The sequence below is a fragment of the Pseudophryne corroboree genome, chromosome 9 (assembly GCF_028390025.1).
Source record: "Pseudophryne corroboree isolate aPseCor3 chromosome 9, aPseCor3.hap2, whole genome shotgun sequence".
Lineage (NCBI taxonomy): Eukaryota > Metazoa > Chordata > Amphibia > Anura > Myobatrachidae > Pseudophryne > Pseudophryne corroboree.
The window spans coordinates 290,243,881-290,267,589 of record NC_086452.1 but is presented as its reverse complement, the minus strand read 5'-3'; the positions used below and the strand labels follow the sequence as shown (position 1 = coordinate 290,267,589).

Sequence of the window (23,709 nt, the reverse complement as noted above, 5' to 3'; positions counted from 1 at the left end):
TCGTTCAAGTCTTCAGTCTTCAGTCTGCTTCAGACTCCAGCCACAGATCACTACTTCCATCTGCAGTAAGAGACTTTCCTCAGGTGTTACTCTCTGCTAAACCTGTGCACCTAATTAACAGCATTTCTGCTGCGGGGTACACTGGGCTCCACAAGGATAGACATTGGGGTGTAGAGTAGGATCTTGATCTGAAGCACCAACAGGCTCAAAAGCTTTGACCTTCCCAAGATGCATAGTGCCGCCTCCTATATCACCCCGCCTCAGTGCACAGGAGCTCAGTTTGTAGTTGGTGCTTGCAGTGCAAGCATGTAACAGGAAGAGCTGCTTACAGCAGCTCTATAAAAGCTTTTTCTGAGGAAAAAAGAAGACTACAAGGGCTGCAGCAGAGGCACAGATTGTGCTGGATGTCAGTAGACATTGCCTGCTGCAGCTCCATCTCTCACCCAGCGGCGCTGTACACTCCCGTGCCCTGGTTGCCGGGTACCTACAGCTGGACGCTACGGTTTTCTTACAAGTTAGTCACACACGGCTGGGGCTCTCCGGGATTGCATGGCCGCACTTCGGGAGGAGGTAAGTGGGAACTGCAATTTATCGTGATCTGTCGCGGCCGGTGAGAGGCGGGCCGCGTGCGCGCTGGTGGTGGACACTGTGGCAGTACAGGCGATCCCACTAGATCACCAGGGCATGGGTGCAGGTCAGGTTTTCTCTCTAAACCTTTTTTACAAGTAGCCCGCATTAACCGGTGGTTTTGCCAGCAGAGGGGATGAGGCTTAGACCTGGAGCCACAGCCCCAGGGTGCCATTTTCTGCAAATGTTCCCGCCCTGGAGCTGCATATCTGTCTCTCCCTCACTCCCTGGCAGTGTCTGCGGCGCCATCATCCCTCAGCTCACTGTTCCTGGGAATGCTTGGGCAAATCCTTCTATGTAAAGCCGCCTGGTTGTCAGTGCTGTGACTTTACAAGACACTTAAGTATTCTACCTGCCTTTTTTAGTCAGTGTTAGCTAAGAAAGAGTGCACTTAGTCAGGGTTTCCTAGTACAATTACCCTGTGATATACATCCAGTTCTTACTGTGTACTGTTATATTTATTGTTATATAGCTGTGTAAGCTAGTCCAGTGCAGTATTATTGTTAGTAATAACCTCTGCATTGTACAAACTGTGACTATTTGTGTGTGCGTTTGATAGCTGAGTGGTGTCCATTTCGTGTGTCTCACTCAACCTGCTATCCCTATATTCTATAACCTGAGGGGGCTTGGTGCGTCAGGTTTTATCTAATATAGGATTTTCACAAAGATATACTGTATTACGTATTTTTCTCTGTGATTTTAGTCACCATATCTCTCCTTTATCTCTACTGGTGCTGACTACACTGCGCAGGGGTTTGGGCTAGAGGTATTGTGCTGCTGACAAATTGTACTGTGTTACCTGATACTGCAAGTTATGTCATGACTGCTTCTGAGGGAACCGGTTCTGGGGCTGAACACACTGCCGGTGTTGCTGAAGCCGCAGATACCTATGAGGAGAATATAGCAGCTTTGGGCTCTGGTTCTGGGGGCTCCTTGCCCCCCAGTGGGACGGTGGCAACGGGGGCAAATGACCCGCCGTGGGCCGCTTTTTCCACGCTTCTGCATACACTAGTTCATAAACTAACACCTCCTATGGGACCCCCAATGCCGGTGTAACCGTTTGTGGTCCCTGCAGCTAACCCGCCGTGGGCGGACGATTTATCTGCTCAAATAAAGAAGTTAAACCAGTCCCTGACCGTCTCTCGCCTACGTCCATGGGGTACTCTAAGCGAGCGCCTGTCTCCTGACAATTCACTGCTGTCACTGACACCTCGTCGGATGAAGACGGCACTTACACTGACCCCACAAGTTCTGACTCGGATACGGCTGATGGGGAGGGTGGTTCACATGTGGATGTTCCTGATCTTTTGGAGGCTATTAACTTAATTTTACAGATTACGGATGATCCCGAGCCATCCGTTCCTCCTAAGAAACCAGATAGGTTCAAGCGTCAGAAGGTGATTAAACAAGTTTTACCTCACTCTGACCACCTAATTGATATACGTCAGAAACCCTGGGAAAACCCGGGTACGAAGTTTGTGCCTCAAAAGAAGATGCTGGCTCGCTATCCCCTCGCGCCGGAGCTGTCTAAGAAGTGGGAAACTCCTGCCCCAGTGGACTCACATGTGGCTAGTATGGTGGTTTCCTCAGCTCTACCGGTCACCACCATCACGTCTCTAAAAGAGCCTACGGATAGACGTGTGGAGGGTTGTCTTAAAGCGATTTACACCCTCACGGGTACTGCACAAAGGCCCACTATTGCAGCTACTTGGGCTGTAGAGGCCATTGGAGTTAGATGCTGAAATCTCCTCTGACCATGCTAGACAATGCTTGTCTTATATTGTCACAGCTTCTCGTTATATTAAAGAGGCAGCTTCTCTTGCCGGTATCCTGGCAGCCAAGGCCTCTACTACGTCAGTCCTGGCTTGCCGGATATTGTGGCTGAGATCCTGGTCTGTGGATCTAGACTCTAGAAAAACCCTGGAGGTACTCCCTTTTAAGGGAGATATTCTGTTTGGAGAGGATTTAAATAAGATTGTGGCTGACTTGGCTACTGCCAAAACTGCCTGTCTGCCAAGTACTGCTCCTTCTGTGTCGAAGGCTAAAGGTACTTCCTTTCGCCCCTTTCGTCCCTCAGGTAAAGCAAAAGGTCAGGCGTACAACAAGCAGGCCCGCACTTCCAAACCTGGTAAGCCTAAGCCCAAAAGAGCCTGGCGGCCCGTCAGCCAGCTTCCAATACAGATATGCCTGCCGCATGACGGGGTGGGCCTCCCTCTGGGGGATCCCAGGGTGGGGGGCCAGCTTCTAGGGTATACCCAGGAATGGTTGAAGATCACTTCAGATGCCTGGGTACGGGAAGTCGTTACGCCATAGCCTTCTAAAACCGACCCCCTCATCGATTTTGCCAGACAGATGTCTTGTCCAACGGGACATCTAAGGCAAACACTCTACATTCGGTGGTACAGACCCTCCTGGATACAGGAGTCGTAGTACAGGTGCCTCTTGCGCAGAGGGGCCGGGGGTACTATTCTCCGCTGTTTCTAGTCCCGAAACCGAGTGGGTCCTCCCGGCCCATTCTCAACCTCAAGGCATTGAACAGGTTTGTGAAGGTTTCCAGGTTCTGGATGGAAACCCTTCGCTCTATAGTTCTGGCCTTGGAACCTGGGGACTTCATGGTCTCCCTGGATATACAGGATGCTTGCCTGCATATTCCTATAGCAGTGTCTCATCAGCAATACCTCAGATTTGCGATTGGCAACTGCCATTACCAGTTTCGGGTGTTACCTTTTGGTTTAACAACGGCTCCGCAAGTCTTTACAAAAGTTATGGCGGTGATGACGCTGTCAAGGGGTCCGGATACTGCCGCATTTGGACGACTTGTTAATCCTGGCAAATTCCCCAGAACTTCTCCTGCATCATCTAGATGTGACGGTCCAGTTTCTGCAAGCCCACGGGTGGCTCATCAACTGAAAGAAGTAATCCCTGATCCCTGCTCAGAGCATGGTGCATCTGGGAGCACTATTGGACACTCACAACCAGCGGTTGTTCCTGTCTCAGGAGAAAGTCCTGAAACTTCAGGACAGGATTCATTGCTTCCTATTTCGTCCGCAAGTGTCGATACATTCGGCGATGCAGGTGCTGGGCCTCATGGTGTCAGCATTCGATATGGTGGAGTATGCTCAATTTCTCTCTCGCCCTCTCCAGAGACTGATTCTAGCCAAATGGGACGGCCTGCCTCACCGGATCAGGTCTCAAATGATCTCATTGACTCCGGAGGTCCGTCTGTCGCTGCTCTGGTGGCTCCGGGACCAGCAACTGTGCAGGGGCCACCCGTTCTGGATATCCGACTGGGTCCTGTTGACGACAGATGCCAGTCTAAAAGGTTGGGGCGCAGTGCTGGAGCAACACTCCCTTCAGGGGCGGTGGACCAAAGAGGAGTCCCTCCTCTTGATCAATATTCTGGAGTTGCGGGCGGTCTTCAATGCCTTGAACCCAGCCCAGCATTTAATTCAGAACCGTCCTGTTCAAGTACAGTCGGACAACGCCACCACAGTGGCTTACATAAATCATCAAGGCGGCACTCGAAGCTGCCTAGCAATGAAGGAAATCTCACGGATTCTACAGTGGGCAGAACGCCATCTACCGGCCATATCGGCAATATTCATTCCGGGAGTCCTGAATTGGGAAGCGGACTTTCTCAGTCGTCAGGACATGCATGCCGGCGAGTGGGGTCTCCATCCAGAAGTGTTTCAACTCCTAGTGGAAAGGTGGGGCCTTCCAGACGTAGATCTGATGGCGTCTCGACGCAATCACAAGGTTCCGGTCTTCGGAGCAAGGACAAGGGATCCTCAAGCAGCATTCGTGGATGCGCTGGCGGTATCGTGGAGGTTTCGGCTGCCGTACGTGTTCCCTCCAGTGTCACTCCTGCCCAGGGTAATTCGGAAGTTCAAGCAAGAAAAAGGAATTCTGCTTCTCACAGCTCCAGCGTGGCTCAGACGGCACTGGTTCTCAGACCTGCAAGGCCTATCGTCAGAGCATCCAATTCTACTTCCACAACGCCCAGACCTTCTCGTTCAGGGCCCCTGTGTCTACCAGGACCTAGCCCGGCTGTCTTTGACGGCGTGGCTCTTGAAGCTTCCGTCTTAAGGGCTAAAGGGTTTTCTGAGGCGGTCATTCAAACCATGTTGCGGGCCCGGAAACCGGCTTCGGCTCGGATTTACTATAGGGTCTGGCATTCTTACTTTGGTGCGCATCTAATGATTATGACGCTTCCAAGTTTAGTATAGCCAAGTTGTTGGCTTTTCTTCAGCAGGGTCTGGACTTAGGCCTGCGTCTGGCCTCCCTCAAGGTTCAAATATCTGCCTTGTCGGTGTGGTTTCAGAGAAAAATTGCGACCTTACCTGATGTGCATACCTTTACTCAGGGTGTGTTGCGTATCCAACCTCCCTATGTCCCGCCTGTGGCTCCTTGGGACTTGTAGGTGGTTTTGGAGGCGTTACAAGAGTCTCCGTTTGAAACTCTTGGTTCAGCTGATCTTAAGTGGCTTTCCCTTAAGGTGGTGTTTCTGCTGGCTATTGCTTCAGCTAGAAGAGTGTCAGATTTGGGTGCCTTGTCTTGTAGTTCCCCATATCTGATATTTCACTGTGACCGGGCGGTTCTTAGGACTCATCCTGTTTATTTGCCTAAGGTGGTTTCTTTGTTCCACCTTACCCAGGAGATTGTGGTTCCGGCACTTGTTTCTCCGCTCTTTGGGAGACAGATCAGGTCTTTGGATGTGGTACGGGCTCTCCGTATCTATGTGAAGAGAACTGCTTCTGTTAGGAAATCTGATTCTCTCTCTTTATTCTATTTGGGTTTCACAAACTGGGCTGACCTGCTCACAAGCAGACTTTGGCCAGATGGATTAGAATGGTGATTGCACATGCTTATGTGAGGGCTGGTCTGTCAGCTCCTGCTCACATTACGGCCCATTCTACTCTGTCTGTTGGACCTTCTTGGGCGGCCCGCCGTGGTGCAACCCTTGAACAATTGTGCATGGCGGCTACGTGGTCCTCAGTGAACACGTTCATTAGGTTCTATGCCTTCGATACTGCCGCTTCCCAGGATGCTTCCTTTGGACGCTGGGTTCTTGTGCCCGCTACAGTGCGTCCCCTCCCATAAGGAACTGCTTTAGGACATCCCCAATGTCTATCCTTGCGGAGCCCAGTGTACCCCGCAGCAGAAAACGAGTTTTATGGTAAGAACTTACCTTTGTTAAAACTTTCTGCGAGGTACACTGAGCTCCACAAGGCGCCCACTCTGACGCACTTAGCTTCTTTGGGTTGGTATGGTATTAGCCGCTGACACTTCTCCTGTCGGGAGAGTGTGGTGTTTGTGGCAACTGGCAGTTGTCGTCTTTTACTTGCTACTGCATTGGGCTGGTTAACAAAACCTGAGCTCCTGTGCATGGAGGCGGGGTGATATAGGAGGCGGCGCTATGTATCTTGGGAAGAAGGTCAAAGCTTTTGAGCCTGTTGGTGCTTCGGATCAAGATCCTACTCTACACCCCAATGTCTATCCTTGTGGAGCCCAGTGTACCTCACAGAGAGTTTTAACAAAGGTAAGTTCTTACCATAAAACCCTTTTTCATCCTGTGCATTATATCCAGCATTTAACACTCTTGCTGAGTAGGACTGTCTCCTGCCTGGGCCGTGCAAGGCCAAAGTATTTCTATGTTATAGAGACTATAACTGTGCTTTTACAAAATACTGGAGTTCTGCTTTTCAATTATTACTACAGTACTGTTTTGCATCCAGCTATTCAAGTTGTTGTTATTGTTATTACCTATTTCTGTTACCAGTGACTTTTTGAATATACATTTCCTTTGGACTCTGGTACTGTTCATTATTACTACTATCAGTTGTACCAGTTATCCATGCTTCAGTTTCTGTTATTGGCTTCCAAGTAACTATCCATTGTATATCATCCCATCTGTTTCCAACTACTCTGACCTCTGTGACACAAACACCAGTGCTTATGTGCAGGACTTTTATCAAGCCTCCTTGTTTTATACACCGCACCAGCCCTGACCCACTAGTGCCAACTCTGGGAACAGATGAAACCAGAAACCTGACACAGTGAAGGTGGGCTGGATCCCAAGGAATGCTCCAAATCTGATGGCCAATCATATCTGCCTCAGAGACAGGGGCGTGCTTTCATATGGGATGAAAGCACACCCCTGTCACTGAGGCACTCATACTGGTGCAGCTTATACTGCTTTTTTAAATGGGCTTTTTACTGCCCCCCACTTCCGGACCTTTATAATTGGCTGCGGGAGGCACCGCTCTCTGTGCCTCCGAAACTAATTTAAACCTATTTTTACAGTGTACAAATGATTACAATAATGTAAAGCATATACTTATGACACGTGTCATAAGTATCTTCTTTGTATTATTGTAATCATTAAAGACAGGGGAGGCACTGCCTCCCCTGACTGCATGTCCCTGGTCCACATGCTGTGCGCAGCCCTAGACTTACTCGGCATCTGCAGACGCTCAGTGTGCAGTGACGGAGAATTGCTTTGCAGTCATGCAAAAACCCTGCCTGCAGCCCCACGCTACACTCCCAACTTCACGCCCCTTTTCGCTAGCCTGTGAAGCCTTACCCACGCCCCGCCCCCGGCACGCCTCTTTGTCATTGCCTGTATGCGTTCAGATTTTTCTTTTGTATTTCTGCACATTTTTCGCACATTACATGCGCAATAGTCACTTTATGCGTGCGCAATTAGCTAAAAATCGCAGCTTGCGATGAGACTTGAGGTCTGAATTAGACCCCCAGTTTCCTTTGTACATGGGCAGTTTATTCAATGTTTGACTTAACACTGGAGGATTTACAGTATATAAATATTCACACTTTGTGGTGATCCCTAGTATTTATTCAGCACAATATGTAATTTTTAGGGGATTTGTTAATTGGCTGAGTCTTTGTTATATTTTGTGCTTTCTTCCACAGACTTAAACCTCCATGTTTCATCTGTCATATATAAACCCTGATATTATCAATAGCCTGTCTTGAAAATATTATAATTTGAATTGAAACGTTGACCCAATGGCTGTGAATTTACCGTTTTGAATAAATCTAATAGACCTGAGTTGAAACTGATACTGCTTTTATACCAATACTGCGGGTCGCAGCCGGGAGCCTGACATGGGTGCGACCCTCTTCAGGCCCCTTTTACATTGCCATCTCCAACCCGGCGTATTTCCGGGTTGGTGACATTGCCGATGACGCGGTGGGGGCGGCGCTTGGAGATCACATGATCGCCTAGCGCCGCCCGTAAATTCACTGTAAACGGGAAGCCAGATCGATGTGACCCAGCTACCATTTACACAGCACTGTTTGCCGGGTTGAACACGTGTTCAACCTTGCAAACTACCCTAGTTGGAATACCAGGTCACTCGACCAGGATTATTCCAACTCTGCCCTCTTACACCAACTAGCAACACGAGTTATGCACATTCATGTGCATAACCCGTTATATGCTGGCAGTGTAAAATGGGTATAACTCTTTGCTGCTGCAGGGTACATAGGGTTCCAGGGGTGTAGTGGTGGATGAGGCATCCAGGCACCAACAGTCAAAGCTTTAGCATAGCTTCCTTCCTTTATAACCACACCTTCAGGCTCTGGTAACTCACTTTTAAGTTGGTGCCTGCAGCATAGAAGGTGCACTAAACAGGGGGCTCTCATGCAGGCCTGAAAGCTTTTATTTTTCTAATTTTAACTGGATTTTCTTTAGAGCTGGCGGCGCTGTAAGTCCATCACCACCCACGCCAGCGCCGCTTACTGGCTGAGCCCGGGTACGTGTGGTGGGGATCGCGTGGCCGACACAGGGGGTCAGGTAAGAGGATCTCCTAGTGGGACCCGCCATTAAATTGTGAACCGCCGTGGTTTGGGGAGACAGACTGCGGTGCTGACGCGGGCACTGTCTGCGAGCAGGATCCCCACTAGACCACCAGGGCACAGGTCTAGGTGTATTAACACCTGTTTTGTAAGGTACGTAGCACCTGGGGTTGAGGCCCAGCATAGTGGAGGTGGCGCTTTTGGACTTTTTCATACTTTACGATCCACGTGGACTACAATTGGGAAAGGTAACCTGTGCCGAGCATGGCAAGCGAAGCGAGCCATGTGAGGGGACACAGTGCACTAATTGGGGTTCCCCGTCACTTTACAAAGAAAACGACACAAAAAAAGTCCAAAAACTCATGTCAACCTTTTCACCTGTCAACCTAGTACATGTCGACCTAATGACTGTTCACCTACGTTGAGGAGACCCATACCGCCTCAGAGGGACTGGGCAGCCATAGCACAGCATAGCGGTAGCAGGTCTCCGGGATTGCTGGGCAAAGTTTCTCTGTAAAAATGCCTATACAGGACAGGTTTTTATACCGCTTGCATTATCCTACCAGCCTCATAAGGCTGTGTTAGTTGATATAAGTGTTCTCTGCAGTTATATTGTGCAAGTTTCTGCAATATCCTACCTGCCTTATAAGGTTGTGTTAGTGATATAAGGGTCCATTGCACTATTATTGTATAATTTTCTGCATTGTGTGTGACTGTGTGCCTTGTGTCTGCTGTTTGGTTTCACTTTCAAGTGTATCTCAAATATCTATCACTGTTGTTCATACCCTGGGCTCAGGTGCTGTTTGGGTTTGTAACTCGCAGATTATATCTATAGAATATCATACCTCCCAACTTTTGCCTTCTTGAAAGAGGGACACCCGCGCGGCGAAGCCGCGCGCGCTCCCGAAAAGGGGGCGTGACCTACGAAAGGGGGCGTGGCTTCACGGGAGGACCCGCGATCGCGAGCCACGCCCCCGTTTTCGTCACTGAAGGGGCATGCCCAGCGCTCTGTGAGCTGCTGGCATGCCCCGTCTCCCTCTGTCTCCAATGAATAGACGCTGTGCACATGCGCACAGCGTCTATTCACCGCTGCTCTGCTAAGCAGGGCAGCGAGAGACAGAGCCTCCCAACTGCCCCCCCACCGCGGGACACTGCGGCCCGCGGGTGGGACAGCGGGACAGTCCCCAAAAAACGGGACTGTCCCGCGAAAATCGGGACAGTTGGGAGGTATGGAATATATATGTGTATTGAATTTGTGTTACAGACACAAAATTCCCTGCACTTAATACTTTTCATTGATTGTACTTGCGTAATTGTTCTACAATGTCTAACAAAAAAAGGTTGCAAACAGCTCCTGTATAACTGTCTTGCAGAGTGTGCTCAGCTGTTTTTTTCTGAGGACATGTTAAATGACCGTCTGTGTGCTGTTATACACCTCCCAGTCAGTCTGCCGCCCCTACCCCTGTTGTGGGTTGTTTTTTTTTCCAACACTTCTGGGTACACTGGTAGATCACCTTGGGCCCCCTATGGGTCCGCCTGTGGCTTTAAACCCTAATGTGGTCCATATGGTTTCTCTGCCAAGGATGGATAATTTATCTAGTCAGTTGCAGCAATTAAATCAGTCTCTGACTAAACAAAAGGCTCCCATAGGACACAAGGGTATCTCTGGTTCTTCTAAGAGGGCTACTTCATCCTCACAATCCACAGTGCTCTTTGATGTCTTATCAGATGACTAGGGGCGCATATGGCTCTTTCTGACACAGACTCCTGTGTTGCAGATGAGGACGTCCCTATGGGGGTCATTCCGAGTTGCTCGCTACGGATTTTTGCAGCGCAGCGATCATGGCAGAACGGGGCTAATCTGCGTATGCACTGCAATGTGCAGGGGCGTCGTACGAGTACACAGTGGTTCGTTACCCAGCGATGGCTTTTACGACTATTCCGATCGCAAGGAGATTGACAGAAGGAGGGCGTTTGTGGGTGTCAACTGACCGTTTTCTGGGAGTGTTTGGCAAAAACACAGGCGTGTCCAAGCGTTTGAAGGGCGGGTGTCTGACGTCAATTCCGGGAACAAAAAGACTGAAGTGATCACAAGGACTGAGTAAGTCCAGAGCTACTCTGAAACGGCACAAAATGTTTTTGCAGAGCTCCGCTGCAAAGACGTTCGCACACTTGCAAAGTGAAAATACACTCCACCATGGTCGGCAACTATGCGTTTGCACGGCTGCTAAAAGTAGCTAGCGAGCGACCACCTCGGAATGAGGGCCTATGTCTGTAGATGTCCCTGCCTTTGTGGATGCTATTAAGCATATCCTCCAGCTCACAGATGAGGAGGAATCAACTACTGTGACAAAGAAAACTTATGTTTAAAAAGCAGAAGGTGGTTAAAGCTTAATTACCCCACTCTGACTATTTGCTGGACATCAGACGGGAACCCCGGGCTACCCCGGTTAAGAGGCTTTGGCCTGTTACCCCCTTCCTACCAAAATTTGTAACAAATGGGAAAACCCACTACTGGTAGATTCTCATGTCACCCGTCTGGTGGTATCCTCCACTTTACCGGGCACGACTGTCACCTCTCTGAAAGAAACAAAAGATAAACATATTGAGGGTTACCTGAAATCTATTTACTCCCCTACGGGGCTGTTCATTGGCCCACTAAGTGGCCTCTTGGGTTGCAAAGGCTATAGAAGCCTGGGCGCTGGCATTAGAAGAGGAACTGCCCATAGACACTTCTGAGGTAAGCAGACAGTACCTGACTCATATTAAAACTGCTTCTTATTATATTCAAGAAGCCTCCTCTGAGGCAGGTGTGTTGGCCGCTAAAGCGTCTGCCACATCTATTCTGGCACACCATATTTTGTGGCTAATTCAGTACGGATCGTAAGTAGCGATTTGTACGGAATTATTGCGGGGGTGCCGCGGGCGCATGCGCAGAGGGCCCTACTGCGCATGCATCTGCATTTTCTGTGGGGGGCCGCAGAAAATGCGATTGCCTCTGCTTGTCAATCAGGCAGAGGCGGTCGCTGGACGGAAACGGAGCGTTGCTGGGGCATGCCAGCCCAAACGGTAGGCTGGTACGCGCGAATGGGGGCATGTCGGGGGTGCGGTGGCTGCTGCTGTGACAGGAAAAATGGCGCCAGGACTCCTGCAGCCGCAGCTAAGCTGCGCCGGCAGGAGTCATCCTTACTTTCTGCTAACAAGCAGAAATTGCTTGCTGTTAGCAATTTCTGCTTGTTGAAGGGGGGAGGCGCTGGTTAGCATGCTGGGCGGCCTTGCCCAGCGATGGGCAGCCCCCAGCATACATGCGAAAGGTTAGCAAATTCTGCTGATTAGCAGAATTTGCTAGCCTTACTGAATTGGCCCTTTTATGGCTGAAGCCTTGGAAAGTGAACATAGATACCAAGAAGACTGTGGAAATATACCCGTTCACAGGGGGAATACTTTTTGGGAAAGAATTAAACAAAATTACTTCCTTTTGGCCTGGCCACGGCTCTTTGCATCTTCACGAAGGTGATGGCCATTATGACAGCCCTTCTCCGTCGTCAGGGAGAGGGAGTACGGCTCCTGCCATACCTAGGAAGACCTACTGCTCATGACAAACTCACAGGAAGTTCTTTGCACTCATCGAGTTGACAGTTACCTTCCTGCCCACAGTTAGCTGATAAATTGGAAAAAGTCCTCTTTTGGTTCTATCTTAGACCATGGTACACCTGGGGGTGCTTCTGGACACTAACAACCAAAACTGTATCTATCCCCAGACAAAGTTGTAAAGCTGTGGTCCAAAATACATCACTTTCTTCACCATCTGCGAGTGTCCATACACTCAGTGATGCAGACTCTCTCAGTCTGATGGTGTCAATCTTCGACATGGTGGAGTACGCTCAATTCCATTCTCGCCCTCTGCAGCATCTGATACTGTCCAAATGGAACAGTCTGCCCCATTGTATCAGGTCTCAAATGATCTCCCTGACTCCGGAGGTTCACTTGTCGCTGTCCTAGTGGCTACAGGACCAACGCTTGAGCATGGGCCATCCCTTTAGTATCCCCAACTGGGTCCTGCTGACAACAGACGCCAGCCTTCGGGGTTGGAGAGCGGTGACATAGCAACACTCATTTCAGGGTCATTAGACCAGATCAGAATCTCTGCTTCCGATCAATATTCTGGAGTTTAGAGCAGTATTCAATGTGCTGACTCTGGCTCGTCCTCTTCTGCAGAAAAGACATGTTCAATTTCAGTCGGACAATGCCACCATGGTGGCCTACATAAACCATCAAGGCAGCACTCGCAGCCCAATGTCACTGATGGAAGAACCCAGAAACATGCGCTGGGTGGAACACTACCTTCCAGCCATATCAGCAGTATTCACCCTGGAGGTTCTCAATTGAGAAGCGGACTTCCCACTTTCCTGCTTGAACATCCTGATAACTGAGGATCTTCATCCCGAGGTATTCCAACTCCTGGTGAACAGATGGGGTCTGCCAGATGTGGATCTCGTGGCTTCTCGCCACAATCATAAGGTTCAGGATTTCAAATCTCAAACCCGGGATCCTCAGGCAGTGTTTGTGGATGCTCTGGCAGTCTCCTGGACCTTTCACCTGCCTTACATCTTCCCTCCGGTGACTCTTCTACCCTGGGTGCTTCAGAAGTTCAAACTAGAAGGTGGTATACTCATTCTCATTGCTCCTGCGTGGCCCAGATGTCACTTGTTTTCAGATCTTAAGGGTCTCTCGGTGGAACAGCCCCTTCTTCTTCCTCAGCTGGGGGGTTCCTGCTATCTCAGGGGCCCTGTCTTCACCCGGACATGGCTTGGTTGTCTTTGATGGTGTGTCTCTTGAAGCTTCGCTTCTAAGGTCAAAGGGTTTCTCTGAGGCGGTTGTTCAGACTACTGTATGCTAAAAGCACACAAACCAGCCTCCATCTGGATAGATTATAGAGTATGGCACACTTTCTTGACGTGGTGAGCTTCCAAGCATTATGCCTCTAAATTCAAAACTTCCAAAATGTTGACATTTGTCAAAAAAGGTTTATATTTAGGCCTTCGTCAAGCTTCTTTCAAGGTACTCATTTCTGCCTTGTCTGTTTCCAGCGCAAGATCACTTCTATACCTGATGTACACACATTTCTTCAGGGCATTATTCACATTCAGCCTCCCTATGTACCACCTGTGGTCCATGGGACCTGTCTGTCGTGTTGGAGGCTCCATTTGAACCCCTTGAATCTGTGGACCTCAAATGGCTGACTGCCAAGGTCCTCTTTCTGCTGTCTATTGCCTCTTTAAGGAGGGTATCAGACTTAAGTGCCTTGTTCTGTCATTCCCCCCCCCCCCCCCCCCCCCGCTTTTTTTATTTTCCACCGTGATAAGGCTGTTTTCCGGACAAGCCTGGTTACCTCCCTAAGGTGGTTTCTTCCTTAACTAAGACTGTGGTTTTGGCCTTTATCTCGAGACTTGTCAGTTAAAGAGCATTCTTTGGATGTGGTTAGGACTCTATGTATCTATGTGGACCGTACTGCCTCCATTAGATATTCTGATTCCCTGTTTGTTCGCTTTGGTTTTCATAAACGTGGCTGGCCTGCTAATAAGCAGATGCTGGCTAGATGGATTAGAATGGTATTTGCATATGCTTACACCCAAGCTGGTCTTCCAACTCCAGCCTTGATTTATGCCCATTCTACTCGGTCTGTAGGACCTGCTTGGGCGGCACGCTGTGGGGCGTCCGCAGAACAACTGTTCAAGGCGGCTACGTGGTCTTCAGTGAACACGTTTCTTAAGTTCTATGCCTTTGATACCTTCGCCTCCCAGGATGCTTCCTTTGGATGCTGGATTCTCTTATCCACTCAGGCACATCCCCGCAATTGATATGTCTTTGGAACATCCTGGATGTTCCTTGTGGAGCCCTAAGTACCCTGCTGCAGAAATATCCATGTGGACTGTCATATGTAGGGATGACGACATGTATGTTCCGGGAGTGAATGGCCAACCATAGGATGACGATTAGAAAGGCCCTCTCTACGGGATCAACTGACAAACCGGTTGCGCAACATTTTCTAACGGTTGGACACCAATTATCCACATTGCAATGTCGGATTATTGATTGGGTACCGCCCCTGTCACGGGGTGGCGATAGGAGCCTTGTACTCAAGAAGCTGGAATCAAGATGGATTTATTGCTTGGGGACAATTTCTCCGAATGGTCTGAATGAAAACAACTCTTTCAATATTTTTTGGCGTTGAATATGGATCTGATCTGATTTTGGTCTGGATATTCTAATTATAAGGTTTTTTCTAAATCTAAGCATACTTGCCAACACGTTCTTTTTTTTATCCTTAATTATTGGATATGGACACCCAATAATATGTATGTTGTCTGTTGTTTATTATATGTTTTGCTTCACATGAGGTGGTGTGTCCACTTTATTTGGACACATACTGTGTGTAACAGGAAGATATTTTGTGTATTTTTTTGTGTATGTTTATGTATTTTTATGTGTATTGTGTTAACTTCTTACTAGCGGGTCCCCTGATACTGTCAGCACCTTTTGTCATAGTACTATAAGTCTGAAATGGTTGATCTTTACCATGCTTTATATTCCCACCAGTATCATTATACCTGTGGGGTTTACGGTGCTTGCAGTAAAAATAAAAAAATTTTTTTTCAAAGGTTCTAGAAAATTATACAATTAGCTATTGAACAAAAAGGTTTTTACACTGTTAAGGTATTGTTTCCCAGCAGCGCTAGATGTAAGGTATAAGCGCTGTACACATAATCCTTATGCCATAGTACTCAAGAAAGTGGCTGTGAATATATACACAGCACTTTCCCGTTTTGTATCCAAGGCAACCGTTGTCATGGTGTTCTTCAGTGCCCAGTGTTATCGTACAGCCGCAATCGGAAGTGACGCGGGTACGTAATGCGGAAGTGCTGTGCGTTCCAGCCGCGCTTGGTGGAACGCACGCGAGCGGTCTGTGCCGGGTGTGTGTCGGCGGAACACGGGGAAGGTGTTTGATTAGGGGTGGCCCTGCACACACCGTATGAAGCTGAGTGCGTTCCATTTGAACACAATGGAACGCACGCTGATACAATCCCAGCTGCTCTTTATGTTTGATTAAGGACCAGCCTGGTTGTTGGTAAGTGCTATTGGTATAGGGGTGTTCTTGTCTTTTTGTCCCTATGAGGGGATAAGATATATTGTGTTGATGGTGTAAATTGCCCTTTTCCATTTTTGGAAGGCTCCATGTATTTCATTAGCTACCGTAATTGAAAATGCTGCCTGTCATGAAGGTGCTGGGGGTATTTAGGAGACCTGCTAGGCATTGATCACTTGATATCGGTGCATATGAACAGATGTAACCTGCTGTGTATGCTGTATCTGTTGCAATTTCCTGATGATGATCCTGAGGGATCGAAACGTCGAACAATTGAATTATCTGTTTGAAACATTATTCTGATAAGTATGCATTAAAATTCAATGCTTTTTTAAATGCAAATCTCTGGTGAGTGCCCCTTTATATTGGTTTTCTATATGTTGGAGTCTGGACTTTACACTGGACCTCTTGGGAGTCACCCCAGTCGTTGATCTATTGGGTCGGTGAGAGTGCGACCATACCTGGAAAAAAAAAAAAATATATATATATATATATATAGTGTGTGTAATTATATAAATAGAACATGTAGAATTTTGATTTATAGAAATGGAGCAAATTCATAACCTTCACATTATGGCCACGAGGGGCCATTGTATCTAATGTAAAAATCCAAAACATATTTCTCTTTGGGACAGTCTCTTTTTTTTTTTTTAATTTGTAGGCCTTCGCCTCTGGGGCCCATCGTAACATGTTCAAGAGCTTTAAATGAAAAGGAATCCACCTCAGAGTTATGGCAAGTTGAAAAGTGTTTTGACAAAAGATGATTCATCAGTTTATTATTTATATTCCGTAAGTGTTCTTGTACTTGAATCTTTAACGGTCTTTTTGTTTTGCCAATATATTTTAAGTTACATCCACATTCGGTCATGTATATAATATATGTGGTATTACAATTTATAAATGTATAAATTGCCATCTGAATTGAAGAATGATCGTCTATTCTGGCTTACATATTTGCAAACATTGCACCGAGCACACTTGTAAGATCCTACACATTTCGGTAGCTTAGTTCCAGTTTCTGTTGTGTTTGAGTCTGCTAGGAGCCAGTATGTCTGTAAGGTATTTTGATTTCCTATAGATAATTTCAGGATGGTCTGGTAGAAGAGTTCCCAGGACTGGGTCCAGTTTCAAGATATGCCAATGTTTTGATAGCACTTGTCTGAGACGTTTTTCCCCACATTTAAACTGCGTAATAAATGGTGCTACAAGTTTTTTAGTCTCCTTTTTTCAGTGGGAGTTCTTCTCTCACTAAATTTGAGCTTCTTACTGATGCTTCTAGGATTAATTCTTCTGGATACTGCTTTTCTCTGAACCGGTCACAATACACCTTAGATTGTTCTTGGAAGGTTTCATATGAGCTGCAGTTGCATCTGATCCTATATAATTGTGAATACGGAAAATTCTTCTTCCATCTAGTAGAGTGACCACTTTTGTAGTGCAAGTAGCTATTAGTGTCTACTTGTTTAATAAAGTTCTTTGTCACCATTTTATCAGCCGCATGGGTTAAAATCTAGTCTAAAAATTCAACTTTATTGATCATATTTGTGAATTTGAGGTTGAAGTCATTTAAATTGATATAATTCATAAAAGAATTTAAGTCTTCAAAGTTTCCATCCCAAATTAAAAGAACATCATCAATAAATCTTCTATAAACTTTAATTTTCTCACTATAGGGGTTGGTAACAAATAGGAATAAGTTTTCCCACATCCCCATTAGTATGTTTGCGTAACTAGGTGCAAAGATAGTACCCATCGCGGTCCCGCAAACCTGTAGATAAAATTGGTCTAAACTTAAAATAATTGATTCAGAATAAACTTTGTGAGAGAACAGATAAAAGTTTGGTGTCCATCCGTCAAGTTAAGATCATTCTTTAAACCCTCTACACATGCTAAAATGCCTTTCTCATGTGTTATACTCGTGTACAAGGACTGTACATCTATGGTTGACCAGATATAGCTTTCCTTCCATTCAAAATCCTTTAAGGATCTCAGGTCATCTGTAGTGTCCATTAAAAAGTCTGGTAGTTTTTCTAAATGTGGTTTCAGGTACACATCTACATATTCTGATAAATGTGATGTGAGGGAATCAATACCAGCTATTATTTGTCTTCCCGGTGGGTTCTCCAAACTTTTATGTATTTTGGGGAGATTATACATAATTGGTATTGTTAATAAAATATTGGAATTCATCCTTAGTAATGTGATTACTTCGTAACCCATATACTAGAATCATTCTTAAATCCACCAAGAACTCCTCAGTGGAATCTTTTTGTTATGGTCTGTAAGAATTTACATCACTCAGGAGTCTTTTTGCTTCTTTTATATTATCTGTTCAATCTTGTAGTACCTGTCTTCCACCTTTTATCTGCTGGTTTCAACACCAGATTTCCGTTATCTTGTATTTCTTTGAGAGCTTTTTTTCTCTAAATTTGACTTCTTAATTGAGCATTCATTCCCTTCAATGAGGTCCTCCTTTACAAGCTCATAGAATATGTTGATATGTGAACCTTTAGATTCCAGAGGGTAGAATTTAGATGTAGGTTTCAGCCCTGATTTGTTAGCCTCATAATTCGTTATAAATGCTGAGTCCTTTTTTGTGAAGTGTCTTTTAAGGGTTAGTTTGTGAACAAACTAGTTTAGATCAATAAATGTTTGAAACTTGTTCGGTTTTTGGGTAGGGGCAAATGTAATCCCTTTACTTAGTAATGCAATTTGTGGATTGGTCAAAGTATGTGATGAGAGATTGAAGATTCCTCTTTGTGTTGGTTCCGTGTTTACCTGTAGTTTCTCTTTCTTGGATTTTCATCCATTTCCTTAGTTTCCTCTTCTCTGGTTCTTCTTTTTAAGGGTGATTATGTATTTAGATTTTCTTTCAGTCTTACTGTTGCATTTTCCTCCAGGATCTGGTACCGATTCTGTCCTAAAAAAGAGGACGAAGTGGTTCCACTATCTCTATCCTGAACTATAGCTATTTCTTGATTGGGTTTGAGCCTACCCAAGTTTGAAGAAGGGCTACGTGATTGTGCTGTATTCCTTTCAACCCCATTGAGATGGCTCCATCTGGATCCTGACCGACCTCTGTTCTGTTGGCTGGGTCTTGACCAGTTCTTCACTTTATTGTTTTCATAGTCATGCTTATCTCGTTGGAATTTCTTCTCTTTATTTCTAATGATTTCTTCCTCCATTTCCAGTTTTATGTTCAATACTTTCTCATTTGCTTTAAAATCTTCACTATCTTTGAATCTGGTGAGATGTTGATCTTTCTCTTTGATAACCTCTTCCAGTATAGAGAGATGGTTCTTTTTCTCTTTAATTATAAGTTGCATTAAGTTTCTCGAACAGTCATGGAGTATTTTGTCCCATTGCTGGATGAATTGTTGGTTATCTGTGCCGAAGGTGGTTTTTTTTTAATAAACTTAAGCCTCTTGGGATCCTGTCTACTTTTAGATAATGTTCCAGGCCCTTAATATCCCACCACGCTTTTGTTTCTTTAGTGATAACTTTCTCTATATCCCAAAAAAGGGAATCCAGATTTTCCATTATTGATATGGTTGAAGATTTTGACTCCTCGTTAAAGACTTTCTGACACAGTTCATTTCTCTTTTTGCCTAACCCACATAGACGTAACATATTGTATAAATAAAGACAATAAGTGAAGTATGCAGCTCAAGCGTAGTTAACCAAGTGGGAGTAGTTTGAGAGCAATAGTTACATTGATGCGCTCCTTCTGTTAATTATCTATAATAGTTCTTTAGTAGTAGTTCACTCAGCAGTAGCTTACGTAGTGATATTTAACACTCAAACCATAGATTCCTCTATGGGTGGAAGCTCAGTTCCTTATGTACCACTTAGTAGGTGGTTGTTTGGGGTAATCTGTGAAGACAGTGGGGGAAGGAACAAGCGCCTAATAGTGTAATAGTTAAGGGTAACAAATAACAATTGTATATAATGTAGGTGGTACCAGATTCTGTCATATATATATATATATATATATATATATATATATATATATATATATCAGCCTGTAGTCAAATCCTTAATGAAGCAGCTCCAGAGACCAGTATTCACTCAACAAAAGCAGAGGACATAGAAAATAGTGTAATACAGTCACGGTAAAGTGGTCAGCAGAGAAATGTCTTATCTGTGTACCTTAAACCGATGATGATCTTGCACGTAGCAAAGGGAGGCCTTCTTAGGGTGTAATTTTCTCAAATGGCAATGCTTCTGACAATGTTTCTGAATCTCAAAAACAGAGGAGAAACCACATAGGGGGTCATTCCGAGTTGCTCGCTAGTTTTAGCAGCCGTGCAAATGCTATGCCGATGCCCACTGGGGAGTGTATTTCAGCTTGGCAAAAGTGCGCACGCATGTGCAGCCGAGCTCTGCAAAAATAGTTTGTGCGCTGATCCGGAGGTCTGTTTAACCAGGAAACACTGTTTCCCCGTGAGCTTGAGCCGGGTTGCGGCACTTCCGGCGGTGACGCACTTCCGGTCGGGTATACTGCGGTGGCAGGGGGTAGTGGGAGGAGCTCACTTCCGGCGCTTTATACTTCCGGTTCCGGTCATAAGCAGGAAGTAACTATTTTCTAATAATTTTACCAATTTACATTGATAGCTGTGGGTATAAAAAGACCCACTGTGCTCATAAACTTTACTCCTGAAGAAGCCATTTACTGGTGAAACGCGTTGAGTAGCTATATTTGGACAACTTAAGTACTTTCTTAAAACCATATTTATTTATTTTTATTTGTTTTGAATAAATTGATTACTATACAAAATAACCAAGGAGGTGTCCTGGTTATTCCTTATCTTACCCAAAGTTGACTATCCCGCTATTATCTGGAGGGAATTGAGATTGTGTAAAGCACTGCATCTGAGGAGATACGTTTACATATGGTTTTCCCAGTATTTGAAGAGTTCAAGCTGAGGTTCTGCTAAATTGAAAGAACTCCAGTATATGTGGTGGTTTCTATATATAAAGGTACAGGCATATTTATTTTTGATTGGTTAGCCATTTGGGACAACCGTATTACACTATGTGGTTTCTCCTGTTTTTGAGATTCAGAAACATTGGGGGTCATTCCAAGTTGATTGCTCGCTAGCTAGTTTTAGCAGCCCACTGGGAGTGTATTTTAGCTTAGTAGGAGTGCGAACGGTTGTATCGCAGAGCGCCTGCAAACATTTTTTGTGTAGTTTTCAGAGTAGCTCAAAACCTACTCTGTGCTTGTGATCACTTCAGACTATTCAGTTCCGGATTTGACGTCACAAACCCGCCCAGCCATGCCTGCGTTTTTCCGCACACTCCCTGAAAACGGACAGTTGCCACCCAGAAACACCCACTTCATGTCAATCACTCTGCAGCAAGCAGTGCAGCTGAAATGCATCGCTAGACCCTGTGCAAAACTACATCGTTCATTGTGCCCGTACGTCGCGCGTGTGCATTGCGCAGAACTGCCATTTTTTAGCCTGATCGCTGCACTGCGAACAAATTCAGCTAGCGATCATCTCGGAATGACCCCCATTGTCTGAAGCATTGCCATTTGTGAAAATTACGCGCTAATAAAGGCCTCCCTTTGCTACGTGCAAGATTATCATCGGTTTAAGGTACACAGATAAGACATTTCTCTGCTGACCACTTTACCGCGACTGTATTATACTATTTTCTATGTCCTCTGCTTTTGTTGAGAGCATACTGGTCTTGGGAGCCTTTTCATCAAGGATTTGACTACAGGCTGTTATATATAGATATAGATATATATATAGATATATATATATATAGATATAGATATAGATAGATATAGATAGATATATATATCTATCTATATCTATCAGAATCTGGTACGGGTACCACCCACATTATATACAATTGTTATTTGTTACTCTAAACTATTACACTGTTAGGCACTTGTTCCCTCCCCCACTGTCTTCACAGATTAACCAAACAACCACCTACCAAGTGGTACATAAGGAACTGAGTTGCCACCCATAGAAGAATCTATAGTTTTAGTGTTAAATATCAGTACGTAAGCTACTGCTGAGTGAACTACTACTAAAGAACTATTATAGACAATTAACAGAAGGAGTGCATCGACATAACGTGTGTGTGTGTATGTATGTATGTGTGTGTGTATATGTATGTATGTATGTATGTATGTATGTATGTATGTATGTGTGTGTGTGTGTATATTTATATATATATATATATATATATATATATTTATATATATTTATATTATAATTCAAACCAAAATACTCTCCCTCTGCACTAGTACATTAATTAAATTAAGATAGTCACTTAAACTGTTATACATTTTTTTTAAAAGAGGCATCCAGATTCAACTAAGTTCCCTGTTAGACGGAGCTAATAGATGAAAATGTTTAGCAATAGGAGAATCGGTGCCAAAGTGACTTATCAACACCTGATTTTTACCAAAGAACTTGTAAATTGTTTAAGTATCTAAAAACATATTGATATGTTCCATCATAAAGGTTATTTTATTAAAACAAAATAACCCTAATTATCTCCTCTAACGATTTTGTTATCTGTATTGTGATATTATCTCCGATTCGACATTGAGAAGAAGACTATTGTGAATCACCTACAATTGTATTCAACGCTTAAAGTCATATTGCTACAAGTCTCCTAGAGAGATAGATATATAGATATATATTCGATACACACACACACACACACACACAGTATATATAAATATATATATATATATATATATATATATATATATATATATATATATCTATCTCTATCTCTATCTAAAAGCAACAGGAGTATAGCGCCACATGTGTTGGTAAAAACACAATCCAAAAAAATTACTATTGACAATTAGAACACTCCTTTGTAGATATAGGGTGTCGGCTAGCCCCTAAATGCTCAGCATGGGTAAGATGCTGCTAAGTAAAATATGGATAGGGGTATCGGCGACCAATGGTGTTTCTAAAAATTGTCTCAATAAGAAGGCTAAATTAAAGGTATAAGCAGAAGATTTTTAAGGTAAAAAGTGTAACCATCAGATTATTCTAAAAATACACAATCATTTTTACACTAAAACACATATAGGGATCCACAACATATAAAAGAGAATATAAAGGACATAAATACTTCTAAAAATAAGTAAAAGGACAAGACTAAAGTAATAGACTTCGAGCTTATTTTTAGTGTAGAGAGTCAATGAGGTAACCCAATGCGCTTTGTCTGACTTCATCAAGAGGTCACCATACCCAGATTTGTTTTCCTACATGTTATTTATTCCTCTTTATTTCAATTCCTGCATCTTCGTCTGTAACTTTAGTGGTTGATTGTCGGTGAAGGTCCAATTTCTATTTTATGTAATGTATTTTTTAATTTGATGTACTAAAAAAATTATGTTCTAACATTATAGATACACCCCTGATGAAGTCTGTGTGAGACGAAACACGAGTATTCTATTTTGTTCTGCTGTAACCTCCGATCTGCATTATTGGAAGGAGAATATCACAAACAAAGTATCTGTACACTCATGTAAAACCAGACCCCATGTTATGTGACAGGGGGTTGCTGGACCAGAAAGTATTCATGTATATGGCTATTGTTGCCATTTTTTTATTAATTTTAAATAAAACCTGTATGTTAGAACTTACTGTTTGTTTTATAATGTACAGAATGTCACACTGGATAGGGTATAATTAAGAACCAAGGAGGGAATTTATACCAACTCCATAGGGCGCCAGTTTCACTATTGTCATATATAATCTCCAGTGGTCGACACTCATAAAAGCCCACTGAATTAACTTGCCACGGTGCTGCATCAAAAACCAAGTAAATAGATAGACCAACGGATGGCACTCACTTGACGTTCAACAATCAGTACAAACACAGTCCTTTGATATCGATGTTTCGGGTTTATTTCAACCCGTCATCCTATTCCAGCGCAGGGTTGCAGCTGCACCGGGGGTCCTGGTTGCCATGACGACCCAGCGCCGAATTGTCAATGACGCGCATGGAAGGCGCCGGACTCCGGGACCGGAAATTCGGATACCGGGCGGCACTAAGCACTGGCCTATACCTACCAACAAATGACCTTTTTGCGCTGTGACCTTGCTCAAGCAGCACCTCTAGATGAT

At 44.8% G+C, this 23,709-nt stretch overlaps 1 long non-coding RNA gene across 1 annotated transcript; it reads left to right on the top strand.

Moving 5' to 3' along the window:
• The first annotated feature begins 290 nt into the window (after positions 1 to 290).
• Positions 291 to 23,225, top strand: LOC134956970 (uncharacterized). The gene is made up of 3 exons (XR_010186346.1): positions 291 to 570; positions 16,254 to 16,381; positions 22,989 to 23,225. It is a non-coding gene; the product is annotated as an uncharacterized LOC134956970 (long non-coding RNA).
• Positions 23,226 to 23,709: the final 484 nt, after the last annotated feature.